The sequence below is a fragment of the Lissotriton vulgaris genome, chromosome 5, assembly GCF_964263255.1.
Source record: "Lissotriton vulgaris chromosome 5, aLisVul1.2, whole genome shotgun sequence".
Lineage (NCBI taxonomy): Eukaryota > Metazoa > Chordata > Amphibia > Caudata > Salamandridae > Lissotriton > Lissotriton vulgaris.
The window spans coordinates 1,007,905,234-1,007,925,921 of NC_141693.1; positions in this window are offsets into that span (position 1 = coordinate 1,007,905,234).

Below are 20,688 nucleotides of genomic sequence, written 5' to 3' on the forward strand. Positions count from 1 at the left end.
CCAGACAAATTATAAAGGGGAGGGGCTCTGCTGCCCACCACCCCGGCCAATATTGGCCCCAGGGGCCACAACCCCCAGGCCCTAGCCAATTATTATTAGGGGAGGGAGCTGCATGCCCCCAGGTTAATTTTGGCCATGGGAACCCCCTCCCCCAGGGCCTAGACAATTATTAATAGGGGAGGGGCTGCGCAGTCCCCCTCTCTGGGCCAATTTCAGCCCTGGGGACCCTATCCCCCGGGTCCCGGCCAATAAAGTGTGGGTACCCTAGAGCCCAGTGACAAGCAAAGACAGACTCGGCTGTTCCTAAAGGATAGGGGAAAGGAAAAGTGCGGTCACAGGGAAGGTAGAGGTAGTGCTCAGTGGAGGGCTACCCTGGATATCCAATTTGTTGGTTTTAATGGCCTCACACACCCTTGCGAGTGTCATGCTTCATCATTGGCGTTTGCTCCTCGTTGGGCAGGCGGTGCAATGCCCAACGGGCTCACCTCAAAGAGGGGCTCTTTGGCGGAGATCTTTTTACCAACTGCCTATGGGTGAAGTGCGGGTGAGGGGACAGGAAGGAAATGATAGTGTAGGTACGTGGATTAAAATGTGGCACAAGGTACCGGAGATCAATTTATTCTGGTGGTCCCCTACCACAAGTAAAAACAGTGGGTAGCCTATGATCGCAGGAAATTAGGATTCCACGTCACGATCCAGGACTACATTACATATTGTGAGGTCAACATGTTTCTCGCCTTTGCACACTGGCTGCGATTCTTCAGGACATAATTCGTTACATCTATCTCTAGCAAAACATGACCTGATTTAGTGTCAGTTAATATTTAGTTGTACTACCTGTATGGGACAGCTCTTGCCTAGGGAGGCAAAAGAAATCGTTACCACAGTTCAGTGACAACAAGTGCCTTTTGTGACCGTGAACACGCAGTGTTGTTGTGGGTAAAGTGCCATAATAGCAGTGACATACTAGTGATAAGTGGTGACCAGTATGTATTGACTTATATCACAATTCAACATAACACAACATCCATAGATTAAAACCAGAATTTAAGGTTAAAAACAGCAGTTTCTTCAAAGTCTTGGGTCCACAAACCTATAGTAAGGGTAACATGTTACTCACCTAAAGGTCAAGGTGTATAGGTGTATAGGTGTCAACAGTACGCGGTAGGTTTAGCATCCCCGGATAGCTAGAAATATTTTTTCTTTAATAACTACAAAACTACTGAATGGATTTACACTGAATTACAAAAAGAGATCTTTCTCGAGCAAGATCTAGCAGGATTTAGGATAGGGTGAGTCTTTTAGGGGACCCACACCATCCATCTCCTTGGTACTGATGAATACCGGGAATTTTCCCATTTGGTAGAAACATGTTGACCAACTCACCATAACACATACAGAGATACTTAGGTCGTAACTCCCCTACCAGTATCTCGCCCTTCATTTTTATTATTGTCCAGTTGCTTTTTAATAAAACTCACATGTATAAGTTAAACCAGGACAATTTTTAACATTTATTTTTTGCACCCACATTCATAACCTGCTCCACTGTACCACAGGCGTCGAAGCACACCCTGGTGACGCTAGGCCACCAGGGTGGACCCCGATGATGAAGCATGTCACCACTAGGTGGTGAGTGAGGGGTTTCTTACAAAAGGAATAATTATTCCTCCTCTTGGAAAACCGTCAGCCTAACTTCGGGTGATACTCCTTCTTTTGTTTTCTATATACTTGACCAGGGGTACAGGAGTATTCCTCGTCCACCCCCGGTGGACACAATCCCTTGCTCTCTCCCTTGTTTTCCCAATTGCGTACTTTGGGACATGTCTGGCTGCATTGGAGTTCTTGTACATTGTGGGCAGACTACATGTCCCACAATGCTTTTGGGCATGACCTAATGTGCATGGATTGCATGACTTGGGATGATTATGGGAACTTAGGGTCATGGCCATTGTTAGGGTACAGGGTCGCAGTCGCATGACACTTACCTTGGCTGTCTTGGGTAGGTCTGGATGAGTCCAGATTGATGACCCCTATGCATGCCTCTCGCTCAAGTGTGTCCTCCACGCGGTCCTCCAAGGGGGTGTTGTGAGGGACTGTAGGATCTCCGCCTCCAGTAGCCAGGGTCTCGCCCAGCCTCTCTGCCACCCTCTCCTTGGCACGACCTCAGAGGTCGTATTACCTCTTTTTAAGCTCCTCGAGCTACCTGTGTGTCACGCCCACAGCATTGACTTTTGCGGCTATCCCAAGCCAGAGTCGGCGTTTCTCCGCCTCAGGCACCCTCCTGGAGTCCTTTCCAAAAAGTTTTGGGTGGTTTTCAACCACTCCGTCAATCAGGTGCTCCAACTCCTGCTCAGAGAATTTGAGCTTCCGCTTGCGCCCGGTGTCACTGGGCCCTGGTGCTGCATCCTCCTCCATTGCTGCAGTCACAAAAGTGAAGGACTTTGAAGTTTAGAGGTGTCCTGGAAGGAGCTCTGTGAGATGCAGCCTCGAGATCAGCCTCACTGTTCTGAATGGGGGTGGGAACTGCCTGCTTCCTGGTTGTAATGTCATCACTGTGCTCGAAATGCGACTTCCCGTTTTTGCGATCTCGCTACTTGCGAGATCGCATTTAGCGATCTCGCAATTAGCGATATCGCAATTCGTACACAGATTTTGAAGGAAATAGCGATTTATGTGCGATTTTTTAAAATCGCTAACGCTTTTTGCGTCCGCGTGCGAATCGCTTTATTTTCTCGCTAATTTTGATGAATGCCGGTCTGCGATTTCTAAATTGCGATTCGCTGTAAATCGCAATTTAAAAATCGCAGAACTCGGTTTTCATGAATCAGGCTGTTATAATTATTTACCACCCTATACCCCTACAAAACTAGCAGTCCAAACCTAAAATATAATTTAAATAAATAAGTATAATATAATTTCCATAATTAATAAGCAATCAAAAAATGTATTAACCATTAATAATTACTTGTTAATTAATTATTACTTAATACATTTCCCACCCTATACCCCTACAAACCCAGGACCCCACAGCTACAATATAACTAAAATATTATAGCTATATTAATCAATTAAAATATTAATAAAAATTAACAACTGATCATAATTATTACTCAAATAACTTCCCACCCTACAAACCTAGCAAACTGCACCTAAAATTGAACTAAAATAAATCAGTATTATATATTGTACATAATTAATAATCCCAGCTTACTTAACACTTATTAATTATGTTTAGGTTCTGTAAAGCACATAGCGTCCCGAAGGTTTCCCAGTGCTAGAAAGTTCTGTTTGTACAGTAGTGAGCCTACAAGTACTTAACGGGGAAACAGCCAGATCTTTAAGTTTTTCCTGAAGAAGGTTTCATTTGGTAGAGCTCTAATTTCAAGTGGGAGGGCATTCCACAGCTTTGGTACCAGATGGGCAAATGATCTGCCACCCCAGCTAGCCCTTTTGGCTCTGGTTGTCTTGAGGAGCTGTTGCTGGGGGGATCTAAGGTGTCTGGTCGGGGGGTACGTAGATATCAATTTTCTACTCTTTAGAGGACCTTTATTATTGATGACCCTCTGTGCCATACAGAGGGTTTTGTACTTGATTCTGGCTTCGATAGGCAATCAGTGTAGCTGTTAGAGTGGTTCATAAATACATAATTATTACTTAACTTACCCCCTATCCCCCTACAAACCCAACAACCGACGTCAACACTATACATTTCTATTAGCAAATAGATTAAGAAATCTAAATCCCTTAAAACTATGCAATAATTTACATCGAGCACTCAGAGTCCACAAAGTCTTTTTTTCAAGTAAAGTAGTTTGTCTTAATTCTTGGTATGATTCAATTTCCATCTTCATTGAAAACATTTCTTCTTCTTTTGAAAAGTACCAACTTGTTAACGACTATCTTTTTGCTCACAGAGTCACAATATTAGGATTATTTGAATGCAATGTTGTTCATCCTATTGAACAGATACTCAGGTAATTATATGTACCTGGATAGTAATTGAATGTACTGAATTTATGGTAGGGGTAACCTTGTTTATGTAACTTGTTTATTGAATTCCAGCCCCTTTGTTCCTCAACTGAATCAATCCCCCCATGTTCTTGACTCATGCTGCTAACCAGCATGAAAGAGGCACCTGGATTGGATAGAGCGGGTTGGCTGAACATTCCTTCAGGCCTTGGAGGCCTGTGCTTGTTCTCCACCCAGCTGTCTAAGACAGCTGGACATGGAAATCATTTAAGGGTCACCAGGGGTCGCAGCTGCTCCAGTCCTCAATGCTGCCAATCGGCAGCAGAGGACATGCCCGCATTTCTCCTGGCTTGGAGGCAGGCTGACGGCTGTGATGGGCCTTGGTGAAAAATAAAATGGTAATGAAATCATTTCATTGCCATTTTATTTTCCACATTTAGCACAGTTTGCAGCGGGGGGGGGGGACACTCCCCCTGCACTCATGAAGAAACCGCTGCTGGTGTCAGTAACTGATCTATGGTGCAACCACAAAAGACAATAGTAGTCTTAACCTATGAAGAGGAGGGTGGTGCCTTTTTTGACCCTCCCTCCTATTGGCAAAAGATAAGGATCTCAAAAAGTATCTGTCAGAATTCAGCAAAACTCAGTTAGACAGGCCCCAAGCCCCTCCCTCAAGATTCGTGCACTGCGATCATTGCCACTCTCCTTATGGAGTTGGAGACAGCGCTGGTCGTCTATATGCACTTCCTGGTAGTTCCATGTGCACAGATAGGTTAGCTCTCTAGTGTATCAAGGGCGGCCATTTCGTGCGCTCGCGTTCTAAACGCGGCGCACTTCAACTGAGATTTTCCAGCGTACAGAAGTGTTTTTCTGTGACGCGTTTGTATTTCTTAGCAATTCCCGTTAGCCTTGTGAGGAATTTAGTCTCCTCATTCTAGTTAACCCCAGTTACGTTCCCCGCTCTGTGAACTGTGTTCGCTTCCCTTCCGCTTCGTAGACGCATTTCTTCTGTCAGGAGTTCCATTGGCAGCGCTGTGAAGAAACGCTGCCTGCGTCCTCTTTGCCAGGTTTGAACCCACATTCTTCAGAGAAGCGGTAAGAGGAGCTGTCTTCGTTAATTCTTGACTTACTGAATGGCTGAGAATTGAGACAGAGCAATTCCAGGATTATCAGAGCTTTCCAAAGACTTGTTATTAGCCCATGGTTATCGTACAAGCGCTTATGAGAAAATGGGACAATATTTATATCTGGCAACCAAATAACTCATAAGTCAGAGACTCAACTCTTCAGCCTTGTTCAAGGGAGTTTCTTCAGCCGCATAGTATACAGGGGTATTATTATATGCATATGATAAATACGTTTGTTTACCTACCAAGAGACTACATCATCTCTAGTACCTACATGCGAGGAACATCCAGGACTCCCACCTATCCAGACGTTCTTTGAATTCATCTAGATCTACAGAGAGGGGCAAAGCTTCACACATATACAGGTACTTAATTACAGAGAGGGGCTTCTTAGTAGGAGAGGGCTAGCATATAGGGAAAGGTACTAAGTGTGCTTATTGTTTCAGGTACTGCTGGTCAGCCTGCTGAGTAGACGAAGACCTTGTGTGACAGTCTCTCTTCCTTCCACTTCCCCTTTCCCCGTCATTCCTGGTCTTGGAGAGATTCGGGTCCAGGGGTGTGGGGGAGTTGGGAAATCAGCATCTGGGTTCCATCTTCACGTCATCCACTCCCACGGAATCATTGGAGTTCAGGTACGCTTCTTGACAGATTGAAGTGCCAGTTCTTCCTTCCGTCTGAGTAGGATGGCTGAAGGTTTTGATGTCAAGGCTTTGGCGTCCATTCTGGAGGAGTTGCAGAAACAACTCACTGAAACTAGGGAGGAGGTTCGTAAGTCCAATCAGGAGGCTAGTTTTTTAAGACAAAGAATTGATGACCTCTCTGCAAGTCCAAGTCCTAACTTTGGGGGGCTTAAGTCTCCAACATTTGCCCCCTCTTCGTCCTCATCATCTGCCCTGACCACACAGGTAGTGCATGCCATGTCCCCAACCATTCCCTTGGCCCCACCAGAAAGATTTCAGGGGGATCCACATAAAGCTCAGATCTTTTTGACGCAATGTTCTTTGCATTTTCTTTGCAAGCCGATTCTGTTTAAAGAAGACCAGTCCAAGGTGGCGTTCGTGCTGTCTTATCTCAGTGGAGACGCAGCTGCTTGGTCCCTGCCTTTGGTATCCTCTAATGATCCAGTCTTGTACAAGTTTGAAGATTTCAAGTCCGAATTCCTGCGCATCTTTGATCGTCGTACTGTTTCCCAGACCACAGATAATGAGTTGCTGGACTTAAAGCAAGGCAACAGAGATTTGGTGGCTTATCTGGCACAATTTAACAAGTTAATCGTCGAGACCAATTGGCCAGCGGAAAAGAGAGCGGCAATTTTTTATCGTGGACTCAAGGATGAGCTTAAGGATGGTCTCGCTCAAATCCCGAAGAGACCAACCGAAGTGTCAGCATTGATAGATCTGGTCCTGCAAATTGATCAAAGGCTGTCAGAACGTCGGAGTGAGAGGCGAAGGGACATCAAACCAATTCCGCCTCGATTTGATCGAGTTCGTTCAGATCCCCCAAAGAACAGTGATGGGAACTCCGCAGAGGAACCAATGCAAATCGGAACAGTCAGAGGTCCACTCTCTCAAGAAGAGAGAGAGAAGAGGCGTCAAGGTAAACTTTGTATGTATTGTGGCCAGTCCGGTCATTTCGTTAAGGAATGTCCAAGAAGACCCAAATCCAATCCTTCGGTAAAAGACAGGCTCCACCAGTAGACGGAGTTGCTCTGGTGGAAGCTGTACATGAGTCAACTCCCAAGTCTCAACAGTTGGCGAATACGTTGCAATTGGAGGCCCCGCATTTGATCCTGCCTTGTGTAATCAGATTTGGAGGAAGTCGAGAGGAAACGGTATCAGTAATGTTAGATTCCGGTGCAACTGGAAATTTTTGTGACTTACAGTTTGCCAAGAAGTTGCAGATCAAGTTTGAGAAGAAATTGAAGCCTGAACCAGTGCGTGCAGTTGACGGCACAGAAATTTCCTCTGGTCCCATTGCCTTTGATACCGAAGTGATAACAGTTGTGGGTCCGGGAGAGCACCGGAGTCATCTGAGTTTCAATCTAATTGATGCTCCCCAGTTTCAAATGATTTTGGGCTTGCACTGGCTTACAGAACACAACCCTCAGATCGATTGGGCCAAGCGATCTGTGGAGATGAATTCCAAGTTTTGTATAGAACATTGTTTTCATGATCTTTTGGACCATCCTCAACCAACGGTGTCTGCAAGTTTAGTTAAACAAGTGCAAATGATTTGTACAATTGAAGTTCCTGAAATTCCAGAGGAATATTTGGATTTGAAAGAAGTCTTCAACGAAAAAGAAGCTAGTAAACTGCCCCCACATAGAGAATATGATTGCCGGATAGAGCTGGAACCTGGAGCCTCTTTACCCTGCAGTCGTATTTACGCTCTTTCTGAACCAGAGAATGTACATTTGAAGGAGTATATTGAGCAAAATTTGGAAAGAGGTTTCATCCGACCTTCACAGTCCCCAGTGTCTTCCCCTCTCTTCTTCATTCCGAAGAAGGATGGGTCTTTGAGAACTTGTATTGACTACAGGGCCTTAAATCAGGTCACCAAGAAGAATCGCTATCCATTACCCCTCATTTCAGAGCTACTTGATCAGGTCAAGAATGCTAACATATATACAAAATTGGACTTGAGGGGGGCTTATCATCTGGTGCGTATGGCAGAAGGAGAGGAGTGGAAGACGGCATTCCGAACTCGGCTGGGGTTGTTTGAATACCAAGTAATGCCCTTTGGCCTTTGTAACGCCCCAGCCGCGTTTCAACATTTTGTGAATGATGTACTTCGTGAATGTTTAGATCGCTTTGCAGTAGTTTACATCGACGATATCCTTATCTTTTCAGAGAATCTCGAGGAACATGTTCATCATGTGCGAATCATTTTGGAGCGTTTGCTGAAGTATCAATTGTACGTCAAACTGGAGAAATGTGTCTTTCACACTTCTGAAGTGGAATTCTTGGGGTTTATTCTTTCCCCAAAGGGAGTCTTCATGGATGATACCAAGTTACAGGCGATAAAATCTTGGCCAGCTCCTAGGTCCGTCAAGGAGATACAAAGTTTTTTGGGATTTGCCAATTTTTATCGGCGGTTCATTCAGAATTTTTCTGAGAAAGTAAGCCCAATCACCCGCCTATTAAAGAAGAATGTGTGTTTCATTTGGAGCAAGGAGTCAGAAGAAGCCTTCCAATTGTTGAAGAATGCGTTTGTCTCAGCACCAGTTTTGCAGCATCCAGATTTAAGGGAACCTTTCTTTGTGGAGGCGGATGCTTCCAACTTGGCTATTGGAGGAATTTTATCCCAGCGGCAGAAACAAACAGGTCAGTTACATCCAGTGGCATACCATTCTCGAAAGCTATCCCCAGCAGAAATCAATTACTCAATTGCCGATAAGGAGCTGTTGGCAATAAAAGATGCCTTTAAGGTCTGGAGGCATTACCTTTTGGGGGCCAGACATGTGATCACAGTGTTCACCGATCATCGCAATCTGCAGTTTCTTAAGTCGGCTAGAACTCTAACTCCGCGTCAATTAAGATGGTCCCTTTTCTTCGCAGATTATGACTTCGTGTTGACCTACAAGCCTGGAGCCGCCAATGGGAAAGCAGATGCCCTCTCTCGTCTCAGTCTGGGAGACGATTCTGAAAAAACTGAAGAATGTTTTATCATTCCACAGGAAAAGATTGTTGCCACAGTGTTGGAGGATGATTTGGAAGATCGAGTCAGAGAAGTATTTCAAGGAAGTGAATTCTCTAATTGGGAAAAGACAGGCGAGGATCGCGAAGTCAAAGATGGGAAACCTTACTTTCAAGGAAAGTTGTTTATTCCAAGTAAAGAGTTACAGAACGAAATCCTCCGGCAGTTTCATGAACATCCGTTGGCAGGTCATAAAGGTGCAGTGAAGACTTTAGAACTGGTGAAGAGGACCTTTTTTTGGCCTGGGATGGAAGCACAGGTGAGACAGCACGTCGCTACTTGTGAGCAGTGTCTTAAGGGCAAGAGTTCCAGACAGTCCCCACAGGGTTTTCTCCAGCCATTGCCTGTTGCCCCATCCCCTTGGCATACCATCTCTATGGATTTCATTGTGGATTTACCCTCGAGTCAGGGATTTTCAGTCATCTGGGTGGTGGTGGATCAGTTCTCTAAAATGAGCCATTTCATTCCATTGAAAGGGTTGCCCACAGCTTCTCAATTGGCTACACTTTTCCTCCAACACATAGTCAGATTGCATGGGGTTCCAAAAATCGTAATTTCTGACCGGGGTTCACAGTTTGTTTCCCGTTTTTGGAGGTCCTTCTTAAAGGGTTTAGGAGTAGATTCCGGTCTGTCGACCAGTTTCCATCCGGAGACGGATGGACAGACGGAAAGGGTAAACCAAGATTTAGAGCAGTATCTCCGCTTGTACTTGATGGAACAGGAGGGAGAGTGGCCCTCTCTATTGAGTACTGCTGAGTTTGCCTACAACAATGCCGTTCATTCGGCTACCGGTTATTCTCCTTTCTTTCGCAATTCAGGCAGACATCCAAACATGTTAGTGGGTAAATCCGAGGTTGAGGTCCCGGCAGTTGAGGAGGTAATCCAAGATCTACAGAAAGCTTATCAGACTGCTACGCTCAATCTCTCCAAGGCAAAGGCAGATTACAAGAGGCAGGCTGATAAGAAGCGCAGGGAGGCTCCAACATTTTTAGCCGGGGATTTGGTTTGGGTATCTACCCGCCATATGCGGTTGGTTGGAAATAAAAAATTTCAGCCTAGATTTGTGGGTCCTTATCCAGTGGTGAAGATGATCAATCCAGTCAGTGTCAGGTTGGCTCTCCCGAAGTCCATGAAGATTCATCCCACCTTTCATGTATCTTTGATCAAACGAAGTCCACCCAATCTTAGGAGAGATCTTCCTCCAGCCCCAGTACAGGTTCAATCTGCAGAAGAGTTTGAGGTAAAGAGAATCTTGGATTCAAAATGGAAAAAAGGCAGTTTATTCTATCTGGTGGACTGGAAGGGTTTCGGCCCAGAGGACCGGTCATGGGAACCAAGTAAAAATGTTCATGCTCCCAGATTGGTTTTGGAGTTTCACAAAACACATCCACAAAAGCCTAGAGAGGGGACTTTGGTGGGGGGTACTGTCAGAATTCAGCAAAACTCAGTTAGACAGGCCCCGAGCCCCTCCCTCAAGATTCGTGCACTGCGATCATTGCCACTCTCCTTATGGAGTTGGAGACAGCGCTGGTCGTCTAGATGCACTTCCTGGTAGTTCCATGTGCACAGATAGGTTAGCGCTCTAGTGTATCAAGGGCGGCCATTTCGTGCGCTCGCGTTCTAAACGCGGCGCACTTCAACTGAGATTTTCCAGCGTACAGAAGTGTTTTTCTGTGACGCGTTTGTATTTCTTAGCAGTTCCCGTTAGCCTTGTGAGGAATTTAGTCTCCTCATTCTAGTTAACCCCAGTTACGTTCCCCGCTCTGTGAACTGTGTTCGCTTCCCTTCCGCTTCGTAGACGCATTTCTTCTGTCAGGAGTTCCATTGGCAGCGCTGTGAAGAAACGCTGCCTGCGTCCTCTTTGCCAGGTTTGAACCCACATTCTTCAGAGAAGCGGTAAGAGGAGCTGTCTTCGTTAATTCTTGACTTACTGAATGGCTGAGAATTGAGACAGAGCAATTCCAGGATTATCAGAGCTTTCCAAAGACTTGTTATTAGCCCATGGTTATCGTACAAGCGCTTATGAGAAAATGGGACAATATTTATATCTGGCAACCAAATAACTCATAAGTCAGAGACTCAACTCTTCAGCCTTGTTCAAGGGAGTTTCTTCAGCCGCATAGTATACAGGGGTATTATTATATGCATATGATAAATACGTTTGTTTACCTACCAAGAGACTACATCATCTCTAGTACCTACATGCGAGGAACATCCAGGACTCCCACCTATCCAGACGTTCTTTGAATTCATCTAGATCTACAGAGAGGGGCAAAGCTTCACACATATACAGGTACTTAATTACAGAGAGGGGCTTCTTAGTAGGAGAGGGCTAGCATATAGGGAAAGGTACTAAGTGTGCTTATTGTTTCAGGTACTGCTGGTCAGCCTGCTGAGTAGACGAAGACCTTGTGTGACAGTCTCTCTTCCTTCCACTTCCCCTTTCCCCGTCATTCCTGGTCTTGGAGAGATTCGGGTCCAGGGGTGTGGGGGAGTTGGGAAATCAGCATCTGGGTTCCATCTTCACGTCATCCACTCCCACGGAATCATTGGAGTTCAGGTACGCTTCTTGACAGTATCTCAAAAGCCCTTTTGACTCTGAAAGACTATTCTGGCTCATAAAATTGCTTGTTACTGTACATTTTAAAAATGTATTTAGGAGCTGCAGACCCTGTAGTTTTGTGAATTACAGACTTTGCAAACATAAAGTATTTTGTACATCAAGCCCTATATTCAGTGATCAATGTGTACACCATAGAACACCTTTTAGACCTGACCCTTTTGACAGGTTTATCCCCAAACTTTTTACCTCATATTTTTCTGACCCTATTTTCGTTGGCTAAAAGATTCTGGGCACTTTACCACTGCTGATCAGTGCTAAAATGCATATGCACTCTGTATAAATTCTGATATGATTGGTTATCCATGATTGGTATATTTGATTTACTGCTAAGTCCCTAATAAAGTGAAGGGTGTGTGCCAGGGCCTGAGAAATCAAATGCTACTTTTGGGCTTGCAGCACTGGTTGGCCACCCACATCAGTAGCTCTTTAAATGTGTTGCAGACCTACCACTGTAGTGTCTGCGTGTGCAGTTGGAAACTGCCATGTTGTCCTGGCAAGTGCACCCACTTGCCAAGCCTAAACCTTCACTTTATTTATATGTAAGGCACCCCTATAGTTAGCCCAAGGTACCCCCATGGGCAGGGTGCAGTGTATGTGAAAGGTAGGACATGTACTGGTGTGTGACATGTCCTGATAGTGAAATATTGTATTTTGTTTTTTTCACTATTGAAAGGCTGTCTGTCCCAAAGGCTTATCATTGGGGCTGCACTGTAACAATTTTACACATGTAACTTGCAATAGGGACAAGATAGGGAAATGGAGTTTATGCTCTCTGAACTCAGAATTTACTAAAGCACCTTTCGGTTAAGGTGTTTTTTAAATTCTGTGTTTGGAAATGCTACTTTTAAAAAGTGGAGGGGAAGAACAGGGGAACCCTACTCACAACGGAACCAGGGTACTGGGTATATAAAGGAAACAACGGTTCCTGTGGTCTAATGCAAATGACTTAAGCAATACAAAGGCACAAGGTTCAGTAATGTCAGAGGGCAAGAAACCATCTACACAGTAAGTTCAATATAACATGTTTTATGATTTTTAGAAGAAACAAAAAGATATATGTACACTTCTTTACAAATTAAATGAGCAAACATTTGTGCATTGTGTCCCCAAGTGAAAAATGGAACCTAATGTGAGTAAATGTGAATAGTTATATACACGGTTTCCATAAATTCTAACAGTCTGCAGTTCCGGGTAAGAGTTAGCGAGACAGAGCGCTTATTTCATGTGGCAATCTCAGTAATAAGCAAGTGTTAAATATCAACTGTGTAACTTTCAGGATGTTGTCGAGATTGAAGCACAGCTCTTGTTAAACAGCTAATAATCCGAGGTATTTAACTGCGCGTAAAGTTAATGGAGGAATCGCCTATGCAAACATAGGGCCACAGGAGGGTTTCAGCTTGTGCGCATGCCAGACAGGAGAGCTAAGAACCGTTAGAATCGGCAGAAGAATTACTATGGCGAACATTTGGTCTCACACCCCGTACCTTCACAACCTAGCACTTTATGACCAAGGTAGAAGAATAAACACGGGCACGCAGCGCATTAGATAAAATGTTACAACTATTTTGATTTAAGTGCAGCGTTAAAAGTGCATTGAAACACAAAATGTTCTAGATATTAAAAGTGACTAATTGGATTGTATTGTTATTTGTAGTGACCCCCGAAGAAGGGCACATGGAGGCCCGAAATGCATTGGGTTTTTAACTACCGAATAAACGACTATTGACGAAGGACTTCTTGCATTTATCGCATTCTATCATGAAGGCCTGGAATGGCACAGTTGGAATGTTGAAAACTGAAAATTGGCATCTTACCCACTTGTGGATTGTAACAACTAATCAAAAACGTCATAAAAACAGAGTCAAGATATGGAAGAAAATTGGTTAAAATTTATATCTGAACTAAGGAGTGTGAAGAAATAGTGCACGCAATACTTAGCGGCACATAGCTGTGCATTTGAATATGGGGCTGCGAAGTCCCTTCTTTCATATGTTTCTTAACGCATGGCAGCAGGGCATGCCTATAAATCTCATTTGCACGCAATCATAACGAAGGATGGAATAACTTGGACGAACAAAGAATGTTGGTTTAAAAATTTGTGTGCATCCCCCCACTGTGATGAAATGTCTTAACTAAGCCCAAAAAAAAGGGATAGCACCCGCACTAAGGAATTTTGACGAATGGTGAAATACAACCTGATAAAATACACAATTGGATCTAACATCGAAGTCCCTCGCAACAGTAAACAATACATATATTTGAACACGCGATGTTTCACAATTGAATCTAAGTGTCTTTCATATCATGTATGTTTATGTACTTTGTTAGCCTTGTTTTTTAGAAAAATGGTGCACCTTGGGAAATGTATTTTATTTCGAGAAAGTAGTCTTGATGCAATAGAAGGCGCTAGGACCACGGGGGAATGGATAGGGCGAACACGAGGGTGGAGAACTTCAAATAGCGTGGGCAGTGAATAATCTGGTAAAGCGGCTGGACTAATCAGGATGAGGACGCGGGACGTTAACAGTCTGCAGTTCCGGGTAAGCGTTAGCGAGACAGAGCGCTTATTTCATGTGGCAATCTCAGTAATAAGCAAGTGTTAAATATCAACTGTGTAACTTTCAGGATGTTGTCGAGATTGAAGCACAGCTCTTGTTAAACAGCTAATAATCCGAGGTATTTAACTGCGCGTAAAGTTAATGGAGGAATCGCCTATGCAAACATAGGGCCACAGGAGGGTTTCAGCTAGGGCGCACGCCAGACAGGAGAGCTAAGAACCGTTAGAATCGGCAGAAGAATTACTATGGCGAACATTTGGTCTCACACCCCGTACCTTCACAACCTAGCACTTTATGACCAAGGTAGAAGAATAAACACGGGCACGCAGCGCATTAGATAAAATGTTACAACTATTTTGATTTAAGTGCAGCGTTAAAAGTGCATTGAAACACAAAATGTTCTAGATATTAAAAGTGACTAATTGGATTGTATTGTTATTTGTAGTGACCCCCGAAGAAGGGCACATGGAGGCCCGAAATGCATTGGGTTTTTAACTACCGAATAAACGACTATTGACGAAGGACTTCTTGCATTTATCGCATTCTATCATGAAGGCCTGGAATGGCACAGTTGGAATGTTGAAAACTGAAAATTGGCATCTTACCCACTTGTGGATTGTAACAACTAATCAAAAACGTCATAAAAACAGAGTCAAGATATGGAAGAAAATTGGTTAAAATTTATATCTGAACTAAGGAGTGTGAAGAAATAGTGCACGCAATACTTAGCGGCACATAGCTGTGCATTTGAATATGGGGCTGCGAAGTCCCTTCTTTCATATGTTTCTTAACGCATGGCAGCAGGGCATGCCTATAAATCTCATTTGCACGCAATCATAACGAAGGATGGAATAACTTGGACGAACAAAGAATGTTGGTTTAAAAATTTGTGTGCATCCCCCCACTGTGATGAAATGTCTTAACTAAGCCCAAAAAAAAGGGATAGCACCCGCACTAAGGAATTTTGACGAATGGTGAAATACAACCTGATAAAATACACAATTGGATCTAACATCGAAGTCCCTCGCAACAGTAAACAATACATATATTTGAACACGCGATGTTTCACAATTGAATCTAAGTGTCTTTCATATCATGTATGTTTATGTACTTTGTTAGCCTTGTTTTTTAGAAAAATGGTGCACCTTGGGAAATGTATTTTATTTCGAGAAAGTAGTCTTGATGCAATAGAAGGCGCTAGGACCACGGGGGAATGGATAGGGCGAACACGAGGGTGGAGAACTTCAAATAGCGTGGGCAGTGAATAATCTGGTAAAGCGGCTGGACTAATCAGGATGAGGACGCGGGACGTTAACAGTCTGCAGTTCCGGGTAAGCGTTAGCGAGACAGAGCGCTTATTTCATGTGGCAATCTCAGTAATAAGCAAGTGTTAAATATCAACTGTGTAACTTTCAGGATGTTGTCGAGATTGAAGCACAGCTCTTGTTAAACAGCTAATAATCCGAGGTATTTAACTGCGCGTAAAGTTAATGGAGGAATCGCCTATGCAAACATAGGGCCACAGGAGGGTTTCAGCTTGTGCGCACGCCAGACAGGAGAGCTAAGAACCGTTAGAATCGGCAGAAGAATTACTATGGCGAACATTTGGTCTCACACCCCGTACCTTCACAACCTAGCACTTTATGACCAAGGTAGAAGAATAAACACGGGCACGCAGCGCATTAGATAAAATGTTACAACTATTTTGATTTAAGTGCAGCGTTAAAAGTGCATTGAAACACAAAATGTTCTAGATATTAAAAGTGACTAATTGGATTGTATTGTTATTTGTAGTGACCCCCGAAGAAGGGCACATGGAGGCCCGAAATGCATTGGGTTTTTAACTACCGAATAAACGACTATTGACGAAGGACTTCTTGCATTTATCGCATTCTATCATGAAGGCCTGGAATGGCACAGTTGGAATGTTGAAAACTGAAAATTGGCATCTTACCCACTTGTGGATTGTAACAACTAATCAAAAACGTCATAAAAACAGAGTCAAGATATGGAAGAAAATTGGTTAAAATTTATATCTGAACTAAGGAGTGTGAAGAAATAGTGCACGCAATACTTAGCGGCACATAGCTGTGCATTTGAATATGGGGCTGCGAAGTCCCTTCTTTCATATGTTTCTTAACGCATGGCAGCAGGGCATGCCTATAAATCTCATTTGCACGCAATCATAACGAAGGATGGAATAACTTGGACGAACAAAGAATGTTGGTTTAAAAATTTGTGTGCATCCCCCCACTGTGATGAAATGTCTTAACTAAGCCCAAAAAAAAGGGATAGCACCCGCACTAAGGAATTTTGACGAATGGTGAAATACAACCTGATAAAATACACAATTGGATCTAACATCGAAGTCCCTCGCAACAGTAAACAATACATATATTTGAACACGCGATGTTTCACAATTGAATCTAAGTGTCTTTCATATCATGTATGTTTATGTACTTTGTTAGCCTTGTTTTTTAGAAAAATGGTGCACCTTGGGAAATGTATTTTATTTCGAGAAAGTAGTCTTGATGCAATAGAAGGCGCTAGGACCACGGGGGAATGGATAGGGCGAACACGAGGGTGGAGAACTTCAAATAGCGTGGGCAGTGAATAATCTGGTAAAGCGGCTGGACTAATCAGGATGAGGACGCGGGACGTTAACAGTCTGCAGTTCCGGGTAAGCGTTAGCGAGACAGAGCGCTTATTTCATGTGGCAATCTCAGTAATAAGCAAGTGTTAAATATCAACTGTGTAACTTTCAGGATGTTGTCGAGATTGAAGCACAGCTCTTGTTAAACAGCTAATAATCCGAGGTATTTAACTGCGCGTAAAGTTAATGGAGGAATCGCCTATGCAAACATAGGGCCACAGGAGGGTTTCAGCTTGTGCGCACGCCAGACAGGAGAGCTAAGAACCGTTAGAATCGGCAGAAGAATTACTATGGCGAACATTTGGTCTCACACCCCGTACCTTCACAACCTAGCACTTTATGACCAAGGTAGAAGAATAAACACGGGCACGCAGCGCATTAGATAAAATGTTACAACTATTTTGATTTAAGTGCAGCGTTAAAAGTGCATTGAAACACAAAATGTTCTAGATATTAAAAGTGACTAATTGGATTGTATTGTTATTTGTAGTGACCCCCGAAGAAGGGCACATGGAGGCCCGAAATGCATTGGGTTTTTAACTACCGAATAAACGACTATTGACGAAGGACTTCTTGCATTTATCGCATTCTATCATGAAGGCCTGGAATGGCACAGTTGGAATGTTGAAAACTGAAAATTGGCATCTTACCCACTTGTGGATTGTAACAACTAATCAAAAACGTCATAAAAACAGAGTCAAGATATGGAAGAAAATTGGTTAAAATTTATATCTGAACTAAGGAGTGTGAAGAAATAGTGCACGCAATACTTAGCGGCACATAGCTGTGCATTTGAATATGGGGCTGCGAAGTCCCTTCTTTCATATGTTTCTTAACGCATGGCAGCAGGGCATGCCTATAAATCTCATTTGCACGCAATCATAACGAAGGATGGAATAACTTGGACGAGCAAAGAATGTTGGTTTAAAAATTTGTGTGCATCCCCCCACTGTGATGAAATGTCTTAACTAAGCCCAAAAATAAGGGATAGCACCCGCACTAAGGAATTTTGACGAATGGTGAAATACAACCTGATAAAATACACAATTGGATCTAACATCGAAGTCCCTCGCAACAGTAAACAATACATATATTTGAACACGCGATGTTTCACAATTGAATCTAAGTGTCTTTCATATCATGTATGTTTATGTACTTTGTTAGCCTTGTTTTTTAGAAAAATGGTGCACCTTGGGAAATGTATTTTATTTCGAGAAAGTAGTCTTGATGCAATAGAAGGCGCTAGGACCACGGGGGAATGGATAGGGCGAACACGAGGGTGGAGAACTTCAAATAGCGTGGGCAGTGAATAATCTGGTAAAGCGGCTGGACTAATCAGGATGAGGACGCGGGACGTTAACAGTCTGCAGTTCCGGGTAAGCGTTAGCGAGACAAAGCGCTTATTTCATGTGGCAATCTCAGTAATAAGCAAGTGTTAAATATCAACTGTGTAACTTTCAGGATGTTGTCGAGATTGAAGCACAGCTCTTGTTAAACAGCTAATAATCCGAGGTATTTAACTGCGCGTAAAGTTAATGGAGGAATCGCCTATGCAAACATAGGGCCACAGGAGGGTTTCAGCTAGGGCGCACGCCAGACAGGAGAGCTAAGAACCGTTAGAATCGGCAGAAGAATTACTATGGCGAACATTTGGTCTCACACCCCGTACCTTCACAACCTAGCACTTTATGACCAAGGTAGAAGAATAAACACGGGCACGCAGCGCATTAGATAAAATGTTACAACTATTTTGATTTAAGTGCAGCGTTAAAAGTGCATTGAAACACAAAATGTTCTAGATATTAAAAGTGACTAATTGGATTGTATTGTTATTTGTAGTGACCCCCGAAGAAGGGCACATGGAGGCCCGAAATGCATTGGGTTTTTAACTACCGAATAAACGACTATTGACGAAGGACTTCTTGCATTTATCGCATTCTATCATGAAGGCCTGGAATGGCACAGTTGGAATGTTGAAAACTGAAAATTGGCATCTTACCCACTTGTGGATTGTAACAACTAATCAAAAACGTCATAAAAACAGAGTCAAGATATGGAAGAAAATTGGTTAAAATTTATATCTGAACTAAGGAGTGTGAAGAAATAGTGCACGCAATACTTAGCGGCACATAGCTGTGCATTTGAATATGGGGCTGCGAAGTCCCTTCTTTCATATGTTTCTTAAGCAATACAAAGGCACAAGGTTCAGTAATGTCAGAGGGCAAGAAACCATCTACACAGTAAGTTCAATATAACATGTTTTATGATTTTTAGAAGAAACAAAAAGATATATGTACACTTCTTTACAATTTAAATGAGCAAACATTTGTGCATTGTGTCCCCAAGTGAAAAATGGAACCTAAATGTGAGTTACAAGGTGAATAGTTATATACACGGTTTCCATAAATTCTAAGAAACGACCATTCATATATGATTTTTCAGCAGCATAAGTACACAATGATATACGCTGGGTAATGGTTCGTTCTTTGTGCTTGTCGACGGCGTTTCGACCCTTCTATCAATGCGGGGTCTCCTCAGGACTAGTGATGCAGGGATATCTGAATTGTTATAAGCGCAGCCTTTGTGAAAGTGATGTGCCACAGTGGCAGCCAGTGCATGTGTCTGTGCAAAAACGAAGAAGCACTGTGACTACACAGCAAAAGCGCCTGGTGAGCGCTTTGAATTTTGTTTGTCTGAGGCGTGGGCTCACTCTCCAAATACAGCGGGTGCAGAGAAGTGCAATCATGCCATGTGGAGAAGCTGCAGTGCCGGAAGAAGCCTGAATGCGGCCCCAGCAGGTTGCCATCACAACGAGCAAGCAGCAAGGGAGACTAAACCCACCGTAGGGTTGCAAGAGCAACCCAAGTGTTGGACGGGCCAGGTGTCAGCAAAGAGGGAGCTGAGGTCAACGGAGAGAGGAGCAGCCTCAACCTCAGCGTGACCCAGCTCCCACCCCGCCTATCACAGGATAGAGCCTCATGGGTGAGCAGGGGCCCCTGAAAGGAAGGACGCAGAAAGCATCCTGCTTACGCATGCCCCTTCTTTGAGAATCAAGGCCAGTTAGCCAAACGGGGGAAGGAACCCTCAATGGAGGTCCTGCTCAGCCCCCTTTGCCCCATCACAGACGCACCCAACGCAGTATGTGGACAGGCGGCCCGACAGCCTTCCGCCACAGGAGAGCACAGGAGTGCTGTATTAAGGGCACTGTCACGGTGCAGGGCACCCGTCAGGACTGATTGTGCCACGCCTTCACCTGCCCTGCACCCAGGTAGTTACTGGGTCGGGCTCCCATTCTTCTCCGGTTGGAGTGTGAGATAACACCTGCTGATCTGGGCAAAGAGCTGCTCCGCGGGGAAGAAGGATTGCCCTCTGCAGCCATTACTGGGATACTTTCTCCCTTGGGAATTATACTGTATGTCTCTGACAATTGCTTAGCAGGCAAACCACTTATGATTAACACCTGCAGCCTATCAGTAATTACTGTAATGATTTCACTGATTTGCCCATGAAACTTGCCTGATTGGCAAGCCAATTGTGATTTATGTCATTGTGGGCTACATTTTGGCATATACTGCACAGTGCTTTATGACGACCTATGTAATGTAGTGACAATTGCCTGGTTCAGAAAGTGATTGATGATCTATGTGTTTTGTATGCATTTTTTATGATAAGTGCTTAGTGGCACAGTGGTTTATGTGATTGGGGTCTTTGTGTCATGTATAATACAGTGATATTTTTATATAACCGTGTGTGGAGTCTCTTTCTTTATTGTGGCTAGTGTGTCACTGGTGTGAGTGTGTTGTGCAAACACTTTACACCTTGCCTCTTGGATACACCTGACTGTTCTGCCAAGCTACCAAGGGGTGAGCAAGGGTTATCTTGGGTGAGTAACCTCCTTACCCTGACTAGAGTGGTGGGATGCCTGGCTTGGGTGTATACCCTAGTCAACCAGAAACACCATTTCTAACAACATCCAATAGTAAGAAGAGGTCTGCCAGATTTAAGCCTTTATCTTATTTATAGCCCTTATCAAAACTGTACTTAACACCATGTGAACTC